The 24,985-nt window shown below is 44.7% G+C and overlaps 1 protein-coding gene across 1 annotated transcript in view; it reads right to left on the bottom strand.

The window, feature by feature from the left end:
- VDAC1 (voltage dependent anion channel 1) overlaps nt 1–23,130 on the bottom strand; it is a 101,046-nt gene extending 77,916 nt beyond the window's left edge. The window contains exon 1 of the mRNA XM_077266076.1: nt 23,025–23,130. The gene's annotated coding sequence lies outside the window, so the exon portion shown is untranslated. The remainder of the gene's footprint in view (nt 1–23,024) is intronic.
- Nucleotides 23,131–24,985: the final 1,855 nt, after the last annotated feature.

Raw genomic sequence — 24,985 nt, 5'->3', positions numbered from 1 at the left:
TGCGTCAGGTGGGCTCTGCTGGCGTCCCGGAGGAGGACCAGCTAGGAGCACAACTGTCATCTGTCTGGAGGAGAGTGAAACAGCACTTGCTGAGCGTGGGTGCTAGGTACAAACGTGTGGCTGACAGTAGACATGTACCAGGTCCGGAACTGAGTGTGGGTGACTGGGTGTGGTTGTCCACAAAAAACATAAGACTCAAAATGCCATCCCTGAAATTAGGTCCAAGGTTTATTGGTCCATTTAGGGTTGCTGCCATCATTAACCCGGTAGCCTACCGATTGGAGCTTCCTACGGTATATAAGATACACAACGTGTTCCACATATCTTTATTAAAAAAGGTGGTGTGATGTGAATTCTGCTTTTGGGCTCCCTCCGGTGGTTGTAGGTGGTAATGCAGTTGCCCCTGAGTTGCAGTCCTGGTCAGGTGTATCTGCTGATTGCAGTTCTGACTGGGGTATTTAGACATGCAGGATTCATTAGTCCTTGCCAGTTGTCAATTGTTGTTGGGAGGTGTAGGACCTCTGCCTGGTTCCTCCTGCCTTTCTGCCAAATCAGCAAAGATAAGTGTCTGTTTTTTTTTTCCTGTGGCACACATGTTGTGTGCTTCACAATTCAGTGCTATTCTTTGTGTTTTCTTGTCCAGCTTAGATTGTGTCAGTATTTTCTCAGTCTTGTTGGATTCTCTGGAGTGGCAGATATACATTCCATGTCTTTAGTTAGATTGTGGAACTTTTTGGATTATCTGCTGTGGATATTTTTGGAAGGGTTTTAATACTGACCGCCTAGTAATCTGTCCTATCCTTTCCTATTTAGCTAGAGTGGCCTCTTTTGCTAAATCCTGTTTTCTACCTGCGTGTGTCTATTCTTCTCCTACTCACAGTCATTATTCGTGGGGGGCTGCCTATCCTTTGGGGGTCTGCTCTGAGGCAAGGTAGCATTCCTATTTCCATCTATAGGGGTATTTATTCCTCCGGCTGTGTCGAGGTGTCTAGGGTATGTTAGGCACACCCCACGGCTACTTCTAGTTGCGGTGTTAGTTCAGGATTTGCGGTCAGTACAGGTTCCACCGACTCCAGAGAAAGTTTAATGCGGCTCCAAGGTCACCAGATCATAACAGTGGTGGGTTCCGTGGACACGACGCCGATGCCACCTCCGGTCTTGGTGGATGGCAATTTGGAATTTGAAGTCTCCAAGGTGGTTGACTCTCGAGTAGTGTGCCGCAGTTTACAGTACCTGGTACACTGGCAGGGTTATGGGCCGGAGGAGAGGTCTTGGGTACCAGCCTCGGACATACATGCGGACCGGCTGGTCAGTATGTTTCACCGCCGCCATCCAGACAAGCCGGGTCCTATAAGTCGTGAGGGCCCTGGGGTCCCTCGTAGAAGACGAGGTACTGTCATGTTGGACGCTATTCACACTAGGGCGTCCGACAGACAGCGGTAATTCCACATTCGTCCACTATACGCTCAGTGGCGCCGGTTAGATTTTTATCCAGGTTGCCCAGGGTTAATCTAGCTGGTACTCGGGTTGGAGGCTGGGTCACGCCCACAGCCTTTAAATAGTATTGCTGGACTTTGGGCGTCGCCGATTATAGCTTGCGCCTCATGCCTAGTAATTCCGGTCTGGAGTGGTGGTCTTGGAGTAGAAATATCGTATCTGGTGGTGTATTATCCTTTGTTATATTTCTCCTTCCTATATTTGTATTTGTTTTGCCCTGGGCACATTATTGTGTTTTCCTGTGTGTCTGCGGCGTGGTGCGTTTTTTAGTTTTCCCTGTCTGTGCTTTCTGTGGGGGTTGGTGTGTGGTCTATTCACTGGGTGGCGGGTGGTGGTTTCAGCATAGGGCTGAAACAGGAGTCAGGGCCAGGTCTGGTGGCCCAGACAAGCACACCATTAGTGTAAATTCTGGGAGAGGGACAGACAGGGTTTTCCCTAGTCTGAGGGATATCGCAGGGGCCCGGGTAACCAGCCATAGCTTACCTAGTCTCCCCGTGACACCTACCCTCCAGCTGCTGCATGTACCGCAAGGATTGTTGTTTGTCCGTCGTTACTAGCCAGACCCTGGTGCTAGTGTAATGTTAGGGCTGGCGAAGCGCACCAAATTATAAGAGAAATGGTATAGGTGCGTTCTCAGCCCGGGGTCCACTGTGCAGAGATGGAACCTGCTGCTGAGTAATGACGGACTATATAGCGGTACAATGGGGATACCCACACGGGTTAACTTCACCCAGTGTGAAGAAAGCAAACCCTGTTGAGTCATAGGGTCACGGTACTGCACCAAGAGCGCAAGCAATGAGTCTCAGGACACTATCCCAAGACACAGGATTAGAGTACGTTCAGACCACTTGCAGTCGATACCGCAACTGGGGTGTCAGAGTAATTGAAAATATAACGTAAATGCACAAAAGTGCGTGCTGTGCAGCTCTGGCGGTCGCCACTATCCACCCATACTTGGGATAGAAAAGCGCTCTAATAGCACACGGCGCCACACTGGCGGTCACAGCAATTAGACGCTGTTGCGTGTGTTTAATGCTGATAGCTCAGCCGGGCGCTAGATAGCAGACATCCACCTTACGCGAGCAGTCATACACAAGGGAGGGGATGTTTAAAGAACAACTTGCACTCATCAACACACACGTTTTCAAATGTACACTAGCGCATGGCCGAGTGGCCATGCAAACTTTTTATAGCGGACGTGGTACAAGACCTTCCAGATGGACCAATAGGAATCGCAACAGGACCTGAGCATGTGACCCCCGACCTCCAATGGGAGGTCGTACCATGGGCATGCTCAGTATGGGAAAAGCAGGACTTAGTCCCAGAAAGTCCTGCTCACTGCTGAACATTGCTGGCTACAAGGACAGAGCCTGGAAGAGAAGTAGGAAGCAGTTGTCCAGTATCAGCCTGAGCTTGACGCTGGGACTGATGTCTCTGCTGAGCAGACTCCATTATGTGGCTGGAGAAGAATGGGAGACCGCAGCAGAGATGGTTTGAGATTCCCCCTGTGCAGAGGCGGGAACTCAACACCTAACACATATCTCTGTGATTTAAGGGCATACAAATTAAAATTTGGAAAATTGCAAACTTTTCGCCAAATTTCCATTTTTTTCACAAATAAACGAAGGTAATATCAAAGAAATTTTACCACTATCATGAAGTAAAATATGTTACGAGAAAAAAGTCAGAATCATCAGGATCCGTTGAAGCGTTCCAGAGTTATGACCTCATAAAGGGACAGGGTCAGAATTGTAAAAATTGGCCCGGTCATTAACATGCAAACCACCCTTGGGGGTTAAGGGGTTAACAGAAGCATACAATCTAGATCACACAAAATCATTCTTGCCCTCTACTCCTCTTTGGTCAGACCTCATCTGGAATACTGTGTCCAGTTTTGGGAAACACATTTTAAAAAAGTAATCAACAAACTGGAGCAAGTTCAGAGAAGAGCGACCAGAATGGTGACCGGTCTGCAAACCATGTACTATGAGTAACAGTTACAGGATATGGTAATGTTTAGCTTGCATAAAAGAAGACTGAGAGGAGACTTAATAGCTGTCTACAAATATCGCAAAGGCTGTCACATTGTAGAAGGATCATCTTTATTCTCATTTGCACAAGGAAAGACTAGAAGCAATGGGATGAAACTGAATGGGAGGAGACACAGATTAGATATTAGAAAAAAAAATTTGACAGGGTAACCAATGAGTGGAATAGGGTGCCACAAGAGTTCTTCCCTGGAAATCTTCAAACAGAGGCTGGACAGACATCTGTCTGGGATGATTTAGTGAATCCTGCTTTGAGCAAGGGGTTGGACCAGATGACCCAGGAGGTTCCTTCCAAATCTACCATTCTAGGATTCTATGATAAAATTATGTGAAGCACCTGGAGGATCAAGGTGCTCACTGCATAGCTGGATAAATTTCTTCAGGGGGCCTAATTTCCAAAACGGGGTCACATGTGAGTGATTTCCACTGTTTAGGCACATCAGAGGCTCTGCAAACACAAAATGGCAAATGCTATCTATTCCAGACAATTTTTGTCTCCAAAATTCAATTGCGCCTCTTCCCTTCTAAGCCCTGCCATGCAACCAAACAGTAGTTTTTCAACACATATGGGGTATCGGCGTACTCAGGAGAAATTGCACAACAAATTGTATTTCACATTTTTTCCTATTATCCTTGTGAAAATGCATAATTTGTGAGACGCTAGTCACAGTCCACGGACAGGCCGTGGTCAGGACCAAAAGAGCACTTAGTAAACTAAGTGAAAAGACGAACGCATAAGTCATGTCACATTCCAGGGTCAGAATACCAGAGAAATAGTGGATAAACAAAAGGGCAATAACAAACAGGTAGTCAGAACAAAGTCCTAAGGTCAGCAGCAGTAGATCAGAAGCAAAGGGGCAATAACAAATGGGTAGTCAGAACATGGTCCAAAGGTCAGCAGCAGAAGCTCAGAACTCACAGCCCAGGGATCAGGCAAACACACACCAGGGAGCATAAGCTTTTGACTGGCAGTGATCTGGGCCAGTCAGCTCACCTAAATAGCAGGTCAATTACTAAGAACAGGGAACACTTGTGAAATCTCTGCACCTTCCAGTCTCAGATAGGTCAGCTGAGCTATCAATCAAAGCACTGACAGCTCAGCACACTCCAGCGCAGGATATGATGACAGATCTGTCCATCACTGAGTCCCAGACACTCTGTGCGGAGAAATTGTGACTGTACCCCCTCTTCTAGGTGGCTCCCCAGATTTCCCAGGAAGCTTACGATGAAAAGCTCCAACCAAACGATCAGCCTTCACCGAATGATCCGGAACCCAGGATCTCTCCTCGCATCTGTATCCCCTCCAATGAACAAGATATTGGGGGGAATTTTTGACCCTCCTAGAATCCACAATCCTTTGCCCCTAGTACTCTAAACCTCCATCAGCAGAGACTGGAGGAGGAGGGGATGAGACAGACAACACCAAAGGGACAAACTTCTTTAACAGTGATATGTGAAAACATTGGGTGCACAAAGGGACTGCAGAAGCTTTAATCTAAAGGCAACTAGATTCACTACCTCCAGAATCTCATACGGGCCAATAAACTTAGAACCCAACTTTGCAGAAGGTACTTTTAACCTAATATTCTTCGACGATAAATGAACTTTATCACCAACTTTGAAAGTGGAACCCGCTGAAAGTTTCATTTTTATTCCAAAGAAAAAAAAAAAAAAAGGAGATGTTCTAGCTTCCAATAAAAAATAAACTTTAATCCAATACATTAAAATGGAAAACTCCCGGAACAGCACCATAACACCGTGGAGGCAGGCTACGCGTTTCGACCGAAGTCTTTATCACAGCTGATCTACTTAGTTACATGCCCAGTATAAAAGGAATCAAATACCAATGGAATAGTGAGAAAATGTCACATGACCAGAAGGTCCTAGACAATAAAAAAAAAGGTAACTGGTACATATAACAAAACCAATGCAAACATAACACAAATTAATAATAACATAATAACACATGAAATTATACAAAAAATGAAAAATAAAAATAAAACTGCATCAAGATAAATTAATAATGAAACATAAGCTCGTTCCTTTTATTCAGGCCATCCGGAAACCTGGTGCCGAGATTGAATATCCAAAAGGCCTCCCGTGTGAGCAAGACTTTATGCATATCACCTCCACGTAAGGGTTTTTTTTATCTTTTCAATGCCAGTAACCCTTAAAGAATCTATGTTTCGTGAGTGATATTCAATAAAATGTTTGGCTGTTGCGGCTGCTATTAGTAGTATAAGAAATATCATACAAATGTTCCGATATACGGTTTTTCAGTTTTCTTATGGTGCATCCAACATATGTTTTTTTACATAGAATACAGCCCATTTTATATACCACATACCGAGTGTTACAATTAATAAAGTCTTGTATCTTGTATAAATTATTATTAAAACCATCACCAAAAGACCTTGTAACAATTAAATGCCTGCATGGGGTACAATTGGTGCATTTTAGCCAGGTATCCCTACAATGATGGGAAGAAAAAGTATTAGGAGACAATATATTACCTAGCGTGGGCGCTCTTCTAGCCACAATATTGCAACCATCATGTAAAATTTTCGCAAGGGTAGAATCTTCATACAAAACTGGAATTGCCTTATTAATAATAGTTTTAATCATGTTGAACTGTGGACTAAATTGTAAACATACATAAGGTCTGTCCTCAATATTCTTTTTATTGCCTTGCTTCACATAATGTCTTTTGCGCTCCCTGCTGTTGCAAGCTTGTGGACAGATAGGGCCAACTTGATCCTTGTTTTCTATTATATTCAATGCTCTATTGAGTGTCCAGTTGGGATAGCCACGTTTATGGAATTTTCTACATGATTTCATTAAATCATCTCTGAGGGCACTATTATTATTGCAATTACGCTTTAACCTGGTAAACTCACCTACAGGAATTGATTTAATAGTGTGCTTTGGGTGACTACTGTTGGCATGGAGAATGGTATTCCCCGCTGTTGGTTTTACATATGTCTGTGTAGAAATTAATTGATCAGGGATGCCAGTTAATTAGATGTTGAAAAAAGAAACTGATACTCCCAATAAGACATAACCAAATTTGCCAATGATGGTGAAAACTTGGCCCCCATTGCCACACCCGTGCACTGTAAATAATATTCAGAGTCAAAAGAAAAAAAATTGTGAGTTAATAAGAAAAAAGTGACCTGTGAAATGAACCCAATGAGATCATTAGAGTATGAACTATACCTGTCCAAATGAAATTGCAATGCTGACAACGCAACATCATGTGGAATACAGGTGTATAGAGACACTATATCACAGCTCAGCCACGTGTAATCTGACTGCCACTTTTTGTGTGTCAAAATGTCCAAAACATCTTTCGTGTCTTTTAAATGTCCTGGTGTCCTTAGAACTAGTGGCTGAAGCAGGGAAATGTGGAACTGAGAATCCGATTCTGAGCAACAACGCCAACAAATATTTGGGATCTGGTGGTTCAGTCAGAGAAGGAGCTCTGGAGTGTGATACCAAAACACCAAAATTTGATATTGGTTTTCCTTATAAAGGGTACAGATAGAGGATTTGGCCGCCTTTTCCAATATGTTCTGCCAGCATTGGGGAGACAGCATCCTTTCCAGGAGAGACTCCCATCTAATTATATACGGATGTTTTAAGAGGGAAGAGTACCCAAGATTCTGTAGATATCTGATATTAACCCTTTAGTTGACGTGCCTTTCTTACAAAGCCTCTCAATTTCCGTTGGTTGAGAAACCCACAATGAGCTATATAGTGAAGACACCAGGTGCTTAATCTACATGAACTTGAAGAACTCTCTATTAGTTATAGCAAATTTAGATTTCATAGCATCAAACAAGAGATCTTCCAATGTCTTTCCATCCACCAAATCTGCAAATCTAAATAATCCTGCCAAAATCCATAGGTGAGCCATTGTCGGTTCTAAACTGCTTGGTATCAGAGGCTGGTATATAAAAGATATCATTGGGGAAATTGGGGAGACCAAACCAAAATGCCTTGCACATAAGAGCCAGAGATCCCTCGTAAACTGCATAGGGCCCAACAAACTAAATGGTATCTTAATCAGTTTAGTCGACCATAAAAGGAAGTTTGGGTGGATCGGAGCCAACCATATCTTTTTTATTTCAGTCCAAATATTGTAAGCACATAATGAATCCGACAATGCTCCTCAGGTGTGCTACCCAATAGTATTTAACGATATCTGGAACAGACAAGCCCCCTTGTGATCTATGAGATGTGAGAACACTTTTGGATATTCTGTGGCAAGTTTTGTTCCATATGAACTTCATTATAGTAGCTTGAAGAGACCTAAGTTCCCCAAGGGGAACCTTAACCCCTTAATCCCCTGGAGCTTTTTTCGGTTTCGCGTTTTCATTTTTTGCTCCCCTCCTTCCCAGAGCCATACCTTTTTATTTTTCCGTCAATACAGTCATGTGAAGACTTGTTTTTTGCGGGATGAGTTGTACTTTTGAATGGCATCATTGGTTTTACCATGTCGTTTACTAGAAAACTGGAAAAAAATTCCAAGTGCGGTGAAATTGCAAAAAAAGTGCAATCCCACACTTATTTTTTGTTTGGTTTTTTACTAGGTTCACTAAATGCTAGAACTGACCTGCCATTGTGATTCTCCAGGTCATTATGAGTTCATAGACGCCAAACAAGTATAGGTTCTTTTTTATCTAAGTGGTGAAAAAAAATTCCAAACTTTGTTAAAAAAAAGGTGCCATTTTCTGATACCCATGTTTCGGGATCTCGGGTTGGGTGAGGGCTTATTTTCTGCACGCTGCGCTGATGTTTTTAATGAAACCATTTTGGATACGTTCTTTTGATCGCCTTTTATTGCATTTTAATGCAATGTCGTGGCGACCAAAAGAACGGAATTCTGGCGTTTTGACTTTTTTCTCGCTATGCCATTTTAGCAATCAGGTTAATGCTTTTTTTTATTGATAGATCGGGCGATTTTGAACGTGGCGATACCAAATATGTCTATGTTTGAATTTATTTTTATTGTTTTAGTTTGAATGTGGAGAAAGGGGGGTGATTTGAACTTTTGTATTTTTTTTATTTTTTTTTATATTTTTAAAAACATTTTTTTTTTACTTTTGGCATGCTTCAATAGCCTCCATGGGAGACTAGAAGCTGCCACAACCCGATCGGCTCTGCTACATAGAGGCAATGTTCAGATCGCCTTTATATAGAAGATTTACTCACTTGATCCAGGAGACCTCAGGTTGTCATGCCGACATACTGGTGACCTGCGATCACGTGACAGGGGTCACCGGTGTGCGTATTTCCAGAAGCGCGATTTAAATGCTGCTGTTTGACAGCGGCATTTAACAGGTTAAAATCCACCCGCAGCTGTTGCAGGCACATGTCAGCTGTTCAAAACAGCTGACATGTCCCCGGAAAGATGTGGGCTCAGCACCGGAGCCCACATCAAAGGGAGCGAATCTGACATTGGCGTACTATTACGCCCGATGTCAGAAAGGGGTTAATGGGGAGAGTCTCAAAATAATAAAGTAGCTTAGGCAGGAGAGTCATCTTAACTGAAGCTATCCAGCCCATCAGTGAGAGAGAAAGTGACATCCACTTAGTCAATAGCCTCCTCAACTCTCCAAAAACAGACAGTTACAATTATATAAATTGTTATAGGAAGAAGACAGATTAACCCCCAAGTAGGGTTGAGCGACTTTCATTTTTTTAAGATCGAGTCGGGTTTTGTGAAACCCGACTTTGTCCAGAGTCGAGTCGAGTGCAGTCGGCCGATTAAAAGTCGCTAAAAATCGGGGATCGACCGAAACACGAAACCCAATGCAAGTCAATGGGGAAGCATAGTCGGCAGTGAGTGGAGGCCAGGAAAACACATACAGTGCCCATTTTAATGCCAAAAACATCCATTCTTGTTTCTGAAGCTTGTCAATCTTAATTAACTTTATAATAATAGTTGTTCAATGGAACTTGGGGGTCATTTGGCAAATTTGTGGGGGGTAGGGCTGGTTCAAGGTTTTAGTGGGCCCAGGAATCGTGGACTACGTCACGGCAGTGGAGCAGGGAGAGGAAAGTATTTCAACGTTGCAAGTGCTGTGATCCTGAGCAAGCAGGGGGGCACACTTGTTCGCATTGGCACTGGCACAGGGCCCCTCAAAGTACAGCGGTGTGTTTGCACGGCGGGGGCACCTCCCACCAGCAGCGACACTTTTGCGTACTCTGAGGGGCCCTGTGCCAGTGACGTCGCCAACGAGTATGCCCCCCCCACCTGATGAAGGAACCTGCACTTTCATCTGCACCTTCCTCTTTGTCCCTGTGTAAGGTGGTATAACATGCGGGAAGGGGAACCTTACTTTCAGCAGGGTCAGATTCTGGCTGTGTAGAGTGCAAGGGGAATGTAGTGGTCTAGGTCAATGTACCAGCAGACTCATCTAGCAGTGGCTGGGCAATGGGCAGGATGAGGAGGAAACAGATATAGGGCCAAAGAATAAAGTAGGCTAAATGCAGTTCAAAATTGGTAACAGGACAGGACTAAACAGGCGGCATTGCTTTGTTCAGTGGAGTAGCAAACCCACGAGCAGCAGACACTGTTTTAAGGGCCCAACCACAGTAGTAGGCCAAATGCAGTTTAATATCTGATACTATAGGCCGAAAGCCAGAAGGTTGAAGCTCAGCTTTATTCAGTTGAGGGCAAACACCAGGGAGGGGAAGACACCGTTAGTAGGCCCTAACCACCAATTTTTAAAAACACAGCACTTAATGAGAGCCAGAAGGTTGAAGCTCAGCTTTATTCAGTTGAGGGCAAACACCAGGGAGGGGCAGACACCGTTAGTAGGCCCTAACCACCAATTTTTAAAAACACAGCACTTAATGAGAGCCAGAAGGTTGAAGCTCAGCTTTATTCAGTTGAGGGCAAACACCAGGGAGGGGCAGACACCGTTAGTAGGCCCTAACCACCAATTTTTAAAATAACAGCACTTAATGAGAGCCAGAAGGTTGAAGCTCAGCTTTATTCAGTTGAGGAAAAACACCAGGCAGGGGCAGACACCGTTAGTAGGCCGTAACCAAAGTTGAAGGCCAAATGCAGTTTAATATCTGATACTATAGGTCGAAAGCCAGAAGGTTGAAGCTCAGCTTTATTCAGTTGAGGAAAAACACCAGGGAGGGGCAGACACCGTTAGTAGGCCCTAACCACCCATTTTTAAAATAACAGCACTTAATAAGAGCCAGAAGGTTGAAGCTCAGCTTTATTCAGTTGAGGGCAAACACCAGGGAGGGGCAGACACCGTTAGTAGGCCCTAACCACCAATTTTTAAAATAACAGCACTTAATGAGAGCCAGAAGGTTGAAGCTCAGCTTTATTCAGTTGAGGGCAAACACCAGGGAGGGGCAGACACCGTTAGTAGGCCCTAACCACCAATTTTTAAAATAACAGCACTTAATGAGAGCCAGAAGGTTGAAGCTCAGCTTTATTCAGTTGAGGAAAAACACCAGGCAGGGGCAGACACCGTTAGTAGGCCGTAACCAAAGTTGAAGGCCAAATGCAGTTTAATATCTGATACTATAGGCCGAAAGCCAGAAGGTGGAAGCTCCGATTTAGACAGTGGAGGACAATTTGAATTAGGGACTGCAGACAGACTTAGTAGGCTGTCCCCTGTGGACCATGCATCCAACACATTAACCCATTGCGCCGTAATGGACACGTAATCTTCCGTGGCCATGCCTACAGGTCCATGCGTCTGTTGTCAGGTGCACCTTTGTACTCACAGATTGCCAGAGTGCATGGACAATGCGGTCTTTTACATGCTGGTGGAGGGTTGGGATGGCTTTTCTCGCAAAAGAAGTGTCGACTGGTTAGCTTGTAGCATGGTACAGCGTAGTCCATCATGGCCTTATTAATAGTAAATAAAATATATAACTAGGCTCTATGAACTTTTAAATAGGTTCCAGGGGTACACGGGCAGCATTGGTGTGGTCAGTGGAGGAGTATTGCAAGTAGGGGCCGCAGACAGGCTCACAAAGGCCTAAAATAACAAACAGTAGGCAGTCATGGCAGTTTTATATCGGTTACATGGATACACGGGCAGGCAGCATTGTGGTCAGTGGAGGAGTATTGCAAGGAGTGTCTGACACAGTTAGTACTCCAAAAAAACAAATAGATGTTAATGTCTCGCAAAACAACTATAAGTAAAAAAAGGGTGGCATGCTTAGGTACAGGGGTGGGCTCATCTGCAGAGTTTATGACAAAGTAATTTGGCAGTAAATTAGTATTTACTGGTGTCAATATAGGACACTGACCCAGACTACTTTAACTAGCATCATAGATGCAAACAAATTGGTATTGTTTGTCAGTGCCAGGCATTGAATGATGTCAGTGCATAGACTACACATTGGTGGAGCTGTGTGAGATAATTTTGCACGTGTTACAGCACAGTTTGAGCTGGGGGGGGAGGGAACTCTCTTGTGGCCGGCGGTACCGCCCCAGGACCCCTCATGTTACAACGGCGTGTCTGACGTTGGGTGCGCACCACCACCACCGGAGACACTACATTGTACTATGAGGGACCCAGTGGCAATGCCGTTGACCAAAAGCGGGCACACCCGCCTCTTCAGACAATCAGCACAGTAACGGGTGCTTGCCCAAGTGGTGAGACAACGGCCCCGTGGGGGGATTTTTCCCATTGGGGGAGGTGTAAACATGTCGTATGCTGGACAAACAGCTGCTGCAAATTAACAGATTGGAACACTCAGTAAGACCAGTCCACAAGCAAGACCTTTTTATAGGAAAGCTAGGTGTCAGCCGGGAAAGGTGGGGCAAAATAATTTGAAATCCAGGAGTGGTTCATTTTAATGAAGGTGAGATCATCCACATTTTGGGTAGCCAGACGAGTCCTTTTTTCGGTTAATATTGAACCAGCAGCACTGAATACTCTTTCTGATAGCACACTAGCTGCTGGGCAAGCAAGCTCCTGCAACGCATATTCTGCCAATTCAGGCGAGGTGTCTAATTTTGATGCCCAGTAATCAAATGGGAATGACGGTTGAGGGAGAACATCGATAAGGGAAGAAAAATAGTTAGTAACCATACTGGACAAATGTTGTCTCCTGTCACTTTGAATAGATGCTGCAGTACCTGTCCTGTCTGCGGTCATTGCGAAATCACTCCACAACCTGGTCAGAAAACCCCTCTGTCCAACGCCACTTCTGATCTGTGCACCCCTAACACCTCTGCCCTGTAGCCCCCTGCAGCTTGTGTGAGAACCATCACCGGCGCTGTGTGCTGGGAATGCCTGAATCAAACGGTCTACAAAGTAGCTTGTTTGGTTGCTAAGATTTGTTCGAGGTTCTCATGTGGCATAATATTTTGCAATTTGCCTTTATAGCGAGGGTCAAGGATGCAGGCCAACCAGTAATCGTCATCGCTCATCATTTTAGTAATGCGTGGGTCCTTTTTGAGGATACGTAAGGCATAATCCGCCATGTGGGCCAAAGTTCCTGTTGGCAAATCTGCGGTTGTGCTGGTTTGAGGGGCAGTTACAGGCAAATCTACGTCACTTGTCTCCCTTAAAAAAACAGAACCCGGCCTTGCAACGCCACTAATTTCTGTTGGCCCAGGAGAAGCTTCCTCATTAAAAAAGTACTTATCCCCATCATCCTCCTCGTCCTCCTCCTCCTCTTCGCCCGCTACCGCGTCCTCTACACGGCCCTGACCAGACAATGGCTGACTGTCATCAAGGCTTTCCTCTTCCTCGGCTGCAGACGCCTGCTCCTTTATGTGCGTCAAACTTTGCATCAGCAGACGCATTAGGGGGATGCTCATGCTTATTATGGCGTTGTCTGCACTAACCAGCCGTGTGCATTCCTCAAAACACTGAAGGACTTGACACAGGTCTTGTAGCTTCGACCATTGCACACCTGACAACTCCATGTCTGCCATCCAACTGCCTGCCCATGTATCCTCCCACAAAAACATAACAGCACGCCTCTGTTCGCACAGTCTCTGAAGCATGTGCAGTGTGGAGTTCCACCTTGTTGAAATGTCGATGATTAGGCGATGCTGGGGAAGGTTCAAAGACTGCTGATAGTTCTGCATACGGCTGGAGTGTACGGGCGAACGGCGGATATGCGAGCAAAGTCTGCGCACTTTGAGGAGCAGGTCGGGTAACCCCGGATAACTTTTCAGGAAGCACTGCACCACCAGGTTTAAGGTGTGAGCCAGGCAAGGAATGTGTTTCAGTTGGGAAAGGGCTATGGCAGCCATGAAATTCCTTCCGTTATCACTCACAACCTTGCCTGCCTCAAGATGTACAGTGCCCAGCCATGACTGAGTTTCATTCTGCAAGAACTCGGACAGAACTTCCGCGGTGTGTCTGTTGTCGCCCAAACACTTCATTGCCAATACAGCCTGCTGACGCTTGCCACTAGCTGTCCCATAATGGCACACCTGGTGTGCAACAGTGGCAGCTGCGGATGGAGTGGATGTGCGACTGGGGTGTGTGGACGAGCTCTCGCTTCTGCATGAGGAGGAGGAAGAGGAGGAGGGGGGGCGAACGCCTACAGCCAACTCTTTCCTTGACCGTGGACTAGGCAAAACTGTCCCAATATTGCTGTCCCCTGTGGACCCTGCATCCACCACATTCACCCAGTGTGCCGTGATGGACACATAACGTCCCTGGCCATGCCTACTGGTCCATGCATCTGTTGTCAGGTGCACCTTTGTAGTCACAGACTGCCTGAGTGCATGGACGATGCGGTCTTTAACATGCTGTTGGAGGGCTGGGATGGCTTTTCTAGAAAAGAAGTGTCGACTGGGTAGCTCGTAGCGTGGTACAGCGTAGTCCATCAGCGCTTTGAAAGCTTCGCTTTCAACTAACCGGTAGGGCATCATCTCTAATGAGATTAGTCTAGCAATGTGGGCGTTCAAACCCTGTGTACGCGGATGCGAGGATGAGTACTTCCTTTTCCTAACAAGAGTCTCATGTAGGGTGAGCTGGACTGGAGAGCTGGAGATCGTGGAACTAGCGGTGGTGCCGGTGGACATGGGTGACTGAGAGAGGGTTGGAGATGGTATTCTTGCCGGTGCCCTACATGCAGTGTTTCCTACTACTAACCTGGTGATTCCCTGACTGCTTTGGCCTGGCGACGAAAGCTGCACAGATACTGCAGGTGGTGTGGGAAATGGTCGGCTTACAGGGAGGGAAGGGATGTAGCGTTGCTGACTAGCTTCATTGGCCGAGGGTGCTGCTACCTTTAGGGACATTTGGTAGTTAGTCCAGGCTTGCAAATGCATGGTGGATAAATGTCTATGCATGCAACTTGTATTTAGACTTTTAAGATTCTGACCTCTGCTTAAGGTTGTTGAACATTTTTGACAGATGACTTTGCGCTGATCATTTGGATGTTGTTTAAAAAAATGCCAGACTGCACTCTTTCTACTATCGGATACCTTTTCAGGCATTGCAGACTGAGCGTCTTTAACCGGATGGCCATGCTGTCCTCCAACTGGTTTTGGTTTTGCCACGCGTTTTTGGCCAGATACGGGCCCGGTAGATGGAACCTGTTGTGATGTTGATGCCTGCTGCGGCTCCTCCTCCTCCGCTTCAGAACTACTGCCGCCTGCACCCTGTTCCCCCAATGGCTGCCAATCGGGGTCCACAACTGGGTCATCTATGACCTCCTCTTCTATGTCATGTGCGATTTTGTCTGTGTCACCGTGTAAGCCGGTGGTATAGCGTTCGTGACGGGGCACCATAGTCTCCGCTGGGTTTGATTCTGCCTCAGTACACTGCGAGGGCAATGTTCTGGTCTGAGTCAAAGGAACAGCATAGTAATCTGGCTGTGGCTGTGCATCTGTGCACTCCATGTCCGATTCAACTTCTAATGGACATGGCCTGTTAACTGTTTCACTGTCTAACCCAGGAACGGTATGTGTAAAGAGCTCCATGGAGTAACCCGTTGTGTCTCCTGACGCATCCTTCTCTCTTGTTCTGAGTGAAGAAGACAAGGAAGGGACTTGTCCCTGACCGGGAGCATCCACTGACGATGCACTGCTCTGACATTTGGCACTTTCCGAGGAGGAGGCGAAAGAGCTAGAGGCAGAGTCAGCAATGAAAGCCAATACTTGTTCCTGCTGCTCCGGCTTCAAAAGTGGTTTTCCTACTCCCAGAAAAGAGAGCGTTCGAGGCCTTGTGTAGCCAGACAAGGAACCTGGCTCAACAACTCGAGACTTAGGTGCTGTACTGCTTTTACCACGACCACCTGATGCTCCACCACCACTACCATCATTACCAGCTGACAATGACCGCCCACGGCCACGACCTCTTCCACTAGACTTCCTCATTGCTTGCAAAACATAACCAAAGTAACACTATTTGTTACTGTAAAACAACTTATAAGGTGAACTCAAACTTCTGTAGGATTTATATATACCTTTATAGGTGCCTGACACTGAAAGGAAAATCAGGCCCAATGTTACACACTAGGTTTTCTGTGGCCCAATAAATTTGAGACAGATGGCACACACAGGCCCAGCACTAAAGCAGAAATGCCAATCTTAATCTCGCACTATTTTTTTTTTTTCTGGGAGAATTTACCCCCCCCCCCAAAAAAAAAGGCCCAGTATTACACAGTGTTTTCAGTGGCACACAATGAGAGAGAGATGCCACACACAGCAATGGCACGGAGGCAGACTTGACAATATTTATCTCCCACTAATTTTTTTTGGGGAAAAGGGAGAATTTAGAAAAAAAAAAAAAAAGGACAAGTATTACACAGTGTTTTCAGTGCCACACAATGAGAGAGAGATGCCACACACAGCAATGACACGGAGGCAGACTTGACAATATTTATCTCCCACTAATTTTTTTTTTGGAAAATGGAGAATTTAGAAAAAAAAAAAGCCAAGTATTACACAGTGTTTTCGGTGCCACACAATGAGAGAGAGATGCCACACACAGCAATGGCACGGAGGCAGACTTGACAATATTTATCTCCCACTAATTTTTTTTTTGGAAAAGGGAGAATTTAGAAAAAAAAAAAAAAAGGCCAAGTATTACACAGTGTTTTCGGTGCCACACAATGAGAGAGAGATGCCACACACAGCAATGGCACGGAGTCAGACTTGACAATATTTATCTCCCACTAATTTTTTTTTTGGAAAAGGGAGAATTTAGGAAAAAAAAAAAAAAGGACAAGTATTACACAGTGTTTTCAGTGCCACACAATGAGAGAGAGATGCCAAACACAGCAATGGCACGGAGGCAGACTTGACAATATTTATCTCCCACTAATTTTTTTTTTGGAAAAGGGAGAATTTAGAAAAAAAAAAAAAAAGGACAAGTATTACACAGTGTTTTCAGTGCCACACAATGAGAGAGAGATGCCACACACAGCAATGGCACGGAGGCAGACTTGACAATATTTATCTCCCACTAATTTTTTTTTTGGAAAAGGGAGAATTTAGAAAAAAAAAAAAAGGCCAAGTATTACACAGTGTTTTCGGTGCCACACAATGAGAGAGAGATGCCACACACATCAATGGCACGGAGGCAGACTTGCCAATATTTATCTCCCTGCAGTTATCTCAGAAAAGTATGGCAGGCAGCTATAAAAAGGACTGATGCACACAAAAGTGTGGACAAACACAGAAGATAGCTGTGCAGAAAGGAAGGAAAAACAGGATTTGTGCTTTGAAAAAAGCAGTTGGTTTACACAGCGGCGTACACACAAAGCAACGCAGCTATCAGGGAGCCTTCTAGGGCAGCCCAATGAGCTACAGCGCTGAGGAAAAAAAAATGTAGCTTCCACTGTCCTGCAAACAAAAGGTGGTATTGGACAGTGGAAATCGCTACAGCACAAGCGGTTTGTGGCTTTATGTACCCTGCCTATCACTATCCCTGCTTCCGAAGAAGCTGCAGCAACCTCTCCCTACGCTCAGATCAGCAGCAGTAAGATGGCGGTCGGCGGGAACGCCCCTTTATAGCCCCTGTGACGCCGCAGAAAGCAAGCCAATCACTGCAATGCCCTTCTCTAAGATGGTGGGGACTGAGATCTATGTCATCACGCTGCCCACACTCTGCGTCCACCTTCATTGGCTGAGAAATGGCGCTTTTAGCGTCATTGAAACGCGACTTTGGCACGAAAGTCGCGTACCGCATGGCAGACCCCACACAGGGATCGGCTCGGTTTCATGAGACGCCGACTTTGCCAAAAGTCGGCGACTTATGAAAATGAACGATCCGTTTCGCTCAACCCTACCCCCAAGTATGTAATAGACTCGGTTTTCCATCTAAATTTAAAGTTCGTCTTTAAATAGTCAAGGATACTAGGGGGAATGTTCAAGGGTTAGGCTTCTCTTTTAGAGGTATTTAATTTATATCCCAACAGCTGTGCATACTCCTTCAAAGTGACTATAAGGTTGGGGAGTGTTATATGAAGTATAGTGAGGGTAAGTAAAACATCATCATCAAATAATGAAAGCTTAAATAAGTTATTCTTGACTTCCATCACTGAGATATTATGATTTTGATGTATCATTGCCGCTAGAAGCTCTATACACATTGCCAGGCTGAAACTGGCCCATAGGGGAATAGGGGTATCCCCCAGTGGGCCCCTGTGCAAATCTGGACCCCCAACCTTACTGTATGGGCAGTACTTGTCATAGTTCACTTAATTCACTTTGTACAGATAAAGAAGCATCTCATCATTCATTAACTAAACTACCCAGTTTATTATTATATAGCGATATAGGTAGATTTGTGAACCAGGGTCATGTAATATTTGTATGCAGGTGAAATGTGGGCCCCCAAAGTCAATGTTACTGGTGGGCCCTTAGCTCCCCAGTCCGACACTACACATTGCATATAACAGGGGGGAAAGAGGGCATCCCTGCCTTGTGCCATTCGAGATGAGAAAAGAGGGGGGATACAAAAGTGCAATTTAATCGAGGCTGATTGGGATCTATACAATGCTGTGAAAAAAGCTCCCAAGACACCAAATGTTTTCACTGTTTCAAACAAGAAAGACCAGTTAATTCGGTCAAATGCCTTTCCAGTGTCTAAACTTAAAATAAGAGATTGTGTTTTATTTTTGTTGAACACATCAATTAAATCTATTGCCCTTCTGGTGTTGTCCCTTCCCTGACGAAAAAGGAAAAAGCCTTACTAATAAGCTGGGGTAGCCACTGATTGAGTCTGTTAGCCAGCATACGGGTAAATATTTTCAAGTCCGAGTTTAATAGGGCTATCGGACGATAAATAGGGCAATCCAGAGGGTCTTTTCCCGCCTTAAGAATAAGTATCAAGTATGAATGCAACAAGGTATCTGGTATGGGTGAGCCCTCCATGAATGAGTTAAACATTAAAGATATGTCCGCTCCACCCGTCTGGACCAGGAGACTTTCCCAAAGGCAAGTCTTTCAAGATTTCAGCGATTTCCTCTTGTGTAACCGAATATAAAGAGAGCTTATCGCTTTAGGGGCCACGACTGGTAAATTTAGATTGGATAAATAATTTTTCAATAGGGAGCCTCTTTTAGTTTCATCCTGGAGATTATATAATTTACTATAGAAATTATTAAATAAATTAGAAATCTCAGATGGATTGTAGTGTATAGTGCTATCTTCACTTCTTAATGCTTGGAGATTCGAGGACAAAGCCCTCTCCTTGAATTGCCTTGCCAATAGTGTATGTGCTTTACTGCTCTTTTCATAATATTTTTACTTTGTGTATAAAAGTAGTTTCTCTACCTTTCACATTGATAGGTATTTCAACTTATTTCTAATCTCTATCACCCACCTCAAAACTTGCAGAGAAGGAGATGCAGTTATTTGATGTTCTTCTCTTTTGAGTTTCAAAGAAAGATTATTATATTCAAGTTTGGCATTTTTTTTTAATTTTAAACCCTCTTTAATACAATGACCCTTCATAAATGCTTTATGAGCCTCCCACAACATTGAAAGAGAAGAAACCGAGCCCTCATTTAGGTGGAAAATGTCAGAGACTTGCTCAAGTACAGTTTTTTTATTGTTGACGTCCTTGACAAGAAACTCATTCAGGTGCCAGTGGCAGACCCAAATTATCGGCTGAGAAGACTTCAGGTCCAACAGAATTGGGGCATGATTGGGGCATGATCAGACCATGTGATTTGTCCCATATCCACCCTTTTCAACATTCTAAGGGTATGTTCCCACGTCAATAAACACAGCCAGATGTTACAGCATAGTGGATGGGATTTGAAGAAATCCCATCTCCACTATGCGTGCAGGGATGCCTGCGGCTTCCCTGCGGAGATGGACATGCGGCGTGTCTTTCGAGACTGCAGCATGTCAATTTATCTTGCAGAGATGCTCAGTCAAATTAATTTCCCGTCCAATGTATTGGGCACGGTGATTCTCCACAGTTCAATGAACACATGCAGAATCACCTGCGTTCAAAAGCCGGCAGCGCTTTGGATAGAGCAGACATGTGCTGCATCCAAAGTGCTGCCGGTTCCTGACTGTGGGAACTGTTGTGAATTCCGTTCTCGGGCTCCCTCCTGTGGTCGTGAATGGTACTTTGGTGAGTTCTGTCCTTGGACACCCTCTGGTGGCTTTGAGTGGAACTGCTGATCTTTGAGGTTGGCTTTCTCAGCTGCCCTCGTTTATTGCTGCTGCTGGCTTCCCTATTTAACTCTGCCCAGGTCGTTAGTCCATGCCAGCTGTCAATGTCTCAGTACTGGTTCAGATCTCTCTTGGATTTCTCTGATGACCTGTCTACTCCAGCAGAAGCTAAGTCCTTGCTAGTCCATTTGCTGTTCATTGGTTTTTGAATATATTTCTCAGTACATGCTATGTTTTTGTCCAGCTTGCTATTATGATATTTCCTTGCTAGCTGGAAGCTCTGGGGGTGCAGAGCTGCACCTCCACACCGTGAGTCGGTGTGGAGGTCTTTTTGCACACTCTGCGTGGTTTTTGTAGTTTTTAATACTGACCGCATAGTTCCCTTTCCTATCCTCTGTGTTTCTAGAGAAGATTCGGCCTCCTTTGCTAAAATCTGTTTCATTCCTGTGTTTGTTATTTCCCTCTTAACTCACAGTCAATATTTGTGGGGGGCTACCTTTACTTTGGGGAATTTCTCTGAGGCAAGGTAGGCTACTATTTCTATCTTTAGGGGTAGTTAGCTCTTAGGCTGTGAAGTGGCGTCTAGGGAGAGTTAGGTACGCTCCACGGCTATTTCTAGTGTGTGTGATAGGATTAGGGATTGCGGTCAGTAGAGTTACCACTTCCTCAGAGCTTGTCCCAGGTTTTCCATTTTAACCATCAGGTCATTTCGGGTGCTCCTAACCACCAGGTCCATAACAGGGAACATACTCTTAGAGTTAAAATATTTAAAAATAAAAACATCTATTCTTGTATGTGTACTGTGAGGCGGGCATAAAAAAGCGTAGGTCCTCTGCTTAGGATGATCTATTATCCATAAATCAAATATTAAGTTTCCTAAATTCCAACTCTAACCTTACTAGGTTTTGTGGAGGCAAACTTCCCCCAATGAGTGTCTATTAAAAAACTCTGAAAAAGGGACGTTAAAGTCTCCACCCACTATTAGGGCTGACAGAGGCAATTTCTGAACTAAGGAGAAAACCTTTTGTTGAAAAGGGATCTGACCCGTGTTTGGTGCATAGATATTACATTAAATGGTTGACTTACCCTTCAGAAGTGCTTCCAAGACAACAAATCTGCCCCCAGGTTGCTATGAGCTTTAGTCACCTGTAGTGGACAATTAGAAGACAACAAAATCGCTACTCCACCCTTCTTACTGTCATTGTAAGCTGAGTAGGCCCGGGAAAAGGATTTAGTGCCAACTTATATGTGCCTGAGTCATGAATCCACACCGCTGCCACCAATTTGTCACGATTCACACCGTGACCGTCACCCCTACGTCACGGATCGGGGTGACTTTAGGCCAACAGACGGCTATCACATGTGCAGGGGGGCTTATCTTAGTTATCCCTCCACTGCTACCATGTGATGAAAAAACACACACAAGGCTATTGACCTCTTAGTTTACAGCAGGGGCTTATTTTAGTTATCCCACTGCTCTTCAATATACCACGAACTGCAGGGATTTATGTATATCCCGCTTTACAGTTCCGCTTGAACTTGCAGCTCTCTGGCGCCCCCCTTACCCTCAGGTCAGGTTAGGTACTGCACCTAGGGTAATTAGTCTCCAGAAAGGCTGCCTGCTTTGCACTGGCTATTGAGCACGCCGCAGTGAGGCGATATACTACTCCCACTCAGGCAGGAACAATAATTATCAACGCCGCCGTCGCTACAATGACTCCCAAAGGCACAGAACAAAGGTATGCTGCCACCAGCTTCGATTAAATGGGTCCAAAGCTAACCCAAAACAGTAGCGTAATTCCCTTCAGAAGAATTAGGGAACGTTTTAGAGCAGGAGAACGAAACTAGTATTTAGATATTTTACTCCGTAAAAGATTAAGGCAGTGTTTACAAAAAGGCATATAAAGATGTTACAATGAGACAATTGAAAATATGTACAAGGTAATTATAAAAATAACAGGGGTCAAATGAGAAATTAACACTTACATGTGTTCAGGACATTGCAGGCAACCAGGCCAGTGGACGGAGTTCCCATATGTCCCAGTTCATCAGGGCTAGCAGTCAGGGCTCTTCAGGTAAGACTCCTCTGGTAAGACTAACTGCTGGGGGCCTGGCAGAGACTTATAGCTCAGCCTGATGACATCACTAAAAGGGCTGGCTTTTCCAGTCCATCCTCTCTCTTCAAACTTACCAAATTTAACTCTAATTCTTATAAGTCTCGTATTTTTGTTCCCAAACATGTCAGAATCATAACACACCCAGCATTCTTCTTATTTTACAATTGGCTTTCTATTGATACTAAATTCAGGCTCGTTGTGACGCCCGGTTCTGGAGAAATCTGTACTCTGTCCCTGTTTGAAATAGAGGCTCATGCTTACAGTGGCTGATAAATCCACCAATGGAGATTAGCAATATGTATTTATTATTTTCCTAGTCAAAATCGTTGGCCTAATATCTTACAATATTGGAACAAAGAACCTCATGTTTTAAAAGAGAGATCAGACCAGTTTCAGCTGGTACCATTGTCTATGCAGCTATACCGGTCGTAAAAATTCCTTTGCTCCCAGAACTAGAAGCAATAAAACCTCTCTACACACCCACATCTCAGCAAACACAAGCACAGAGAGAAGTGGGGTTTTTAGCCCGCAGCATGGGTCTGACAGGCAAAGCTACAAAATCATATTACATTTCATACAATATTGTGACAGCCTGTATGGTCATCATAATGCATCTCCTGTAGAAACACTATCTCCGCTTTCTAAGACTTGATCTCCTGTAAGGCAAGTCTTCTCTTCCTATGGGAATTAAGACCCCTTACATTAAGTGAAATTATACAAGTCATAGTGTAAGCATAAGGACCAGTTTCTGCAAGTGTCGAGCGCACTACTCACATATGTGGAAGACCACGGATCTATCTTCCCTCCAGGACCTCCTAATATATATCAGATTACCATAATTTCACAGGACTTCTTCCGCTCCATCTGAAAAAATTTGAACTATAACGAAAGGGGATGGTAAGCACACGAGGTTAGGGAATACACAAAGACACAAACAATTTTTAAACAAAAGTACAAATTGCAGTAAACAAAACTACAGTATTTTTTGGATTATAAGACGCACCCCAAATTTTGAGGAGAAAAAATAGGAAAAAATGTTTTTTTTTAATAAAATGGTGGTGCTTTTTATAATCCATATGTCTTATTGCTTACCGGGGGCAGTGGATGCAGTGAAGCGGGGTCCCAGGGTCGCTGCTGGAGGAGGCAGAAGTGAGGTGATGCTGCAGGCCGCAGGCTGGGATGAGGGGGTGTTCCGATATGTGACGCACTGCTGCAGGTGTCCGGTGCTGGTGCGGGTGTCCGGTGCTGGTGTGGGTGTCCGGTGCTGCTGCGGGTGTCTGGCGAGGCGGGGGTGTCTCGGTTCTGAGATCTCATCTCCTGAGATCTTGGTGCCGAGATCTCCATCTGTGCATGCTCCGCTGGCCATGTTCCCGGAGTCCGTCACACAGGAAACCATAGAACTGCGAGGGCTCTGGCCTTTCACAAAATGTCGGCAGAGCCCCGGCAGCATCGGAGACACCTGCAGCAGTATCGGACACCCCCGCAGCACTGCCGGACACCACAGCAGCACCGCCGGGCATCCCCTCATCCCAGCCTGCGGCCTGCAGCAACGGTACGAGTAAGGTATATCCGCATTATAAGCCGCACCCCCATTTTCCCCCCAAATTTGAAAAAAAGTGCGTCTTATAATCTGAAAAATATGATATATTTCTCAGGAAAAAATCCTGGAAAGGGGTTACTCCTGTGAAACAGAATGAGCCCATCAGGAATTTGATATAAATAATATAACCCCAATATAAAATACTGTGGGGGTAGGACCCCGAAATTTAACCCGAGCAGGGAGAAGAGAGATCCAAAAAGGATTACAAATAACAAACCCCTTTACAGTACATCAGGCAAGAGTGCCCCAGATCTAAATTGTTTATGACTCATGGAAACTCCGAATGCCATAAATATAGCTCCACAAATAACAATAATCAGTATAAGTTGAACAAGTACTGGCCAGTACCTAAAAAAGAAACAGGTATATAATTTCTACCAGAAGCAACAGGAGAGAAACCCTTACAATAATGCACTACTACAGTAAAAATCAGCTCAGCAAGTTCTATCAAGGGAATCTTCTCCCCCGATGCCCCTTACGCTTGGTCATCTACGATCTTTTCTTCATTCTAAATCGGCTGTGGTGCCCCCGAAGGCAGAGGGGCGTCCCAGTCCTCTATTTTAGGAGGTTGTAGATTAAGGGCTTTACAAAAAGCTGGCAAGTCCGCCAAAGAACACAGAGTTGCAAAAATTCCTTCACGACGGGCTGTTAGTGCAAAAGGGAAACCCCACCTGTAGGGAATCCAGAGATCCTTCAGGATGATTAATAAAGATTTAAGAATTATTCTCTTTTGCATGGTAATACGAGACAGATCCAGAAATATCTGCATTACGTAGTCCATGAGAGATAGTTCCCTTTGAGACCTGGCCTTTGTCATAATCTTTTTCTTTAACCTCGTAGTACTGGAGACAGCAGATGATGTTGCGAGGAAATGGCGTAGACCCTTTTCACTGTAAGACTTTAAGACTTGGTGTACTCTGTCCATTTTGATTTGTGTTGCGGGTGAACTCCAAGGATAGAGTTAAAGATAGTTTGATGTAGTAGTTTAGGATTCTCCTGTTCATTTGACACTGGAACACCCCATACTCTAATATTACATCTTCTGCTATTATTATTATTATTATTATTATTATTATTATTATTCTGCCTGGTCGGGCTGGAGCACATTGGGCCCGCCAGAGAAAATCATTCTTGT

This window comes from Ranitomeya variabilis, chromosome 5, assembly GCF_051348905.1.
Source record: "Ranitomeya variabilis isolate aRanVar5 chromosome 5, aRanVar5.hap1, whole genome shotgun sequence".
Lineage (NCBI taxonomy): Eukaryota > Metazoa > Chordata > Amphibia > Anura > Dendrobatidae > Ranitomeya > Ranitomeya variabilis.
This window is presented reverse-complemented; position numbering and strand designations above follow the sequence as displayed.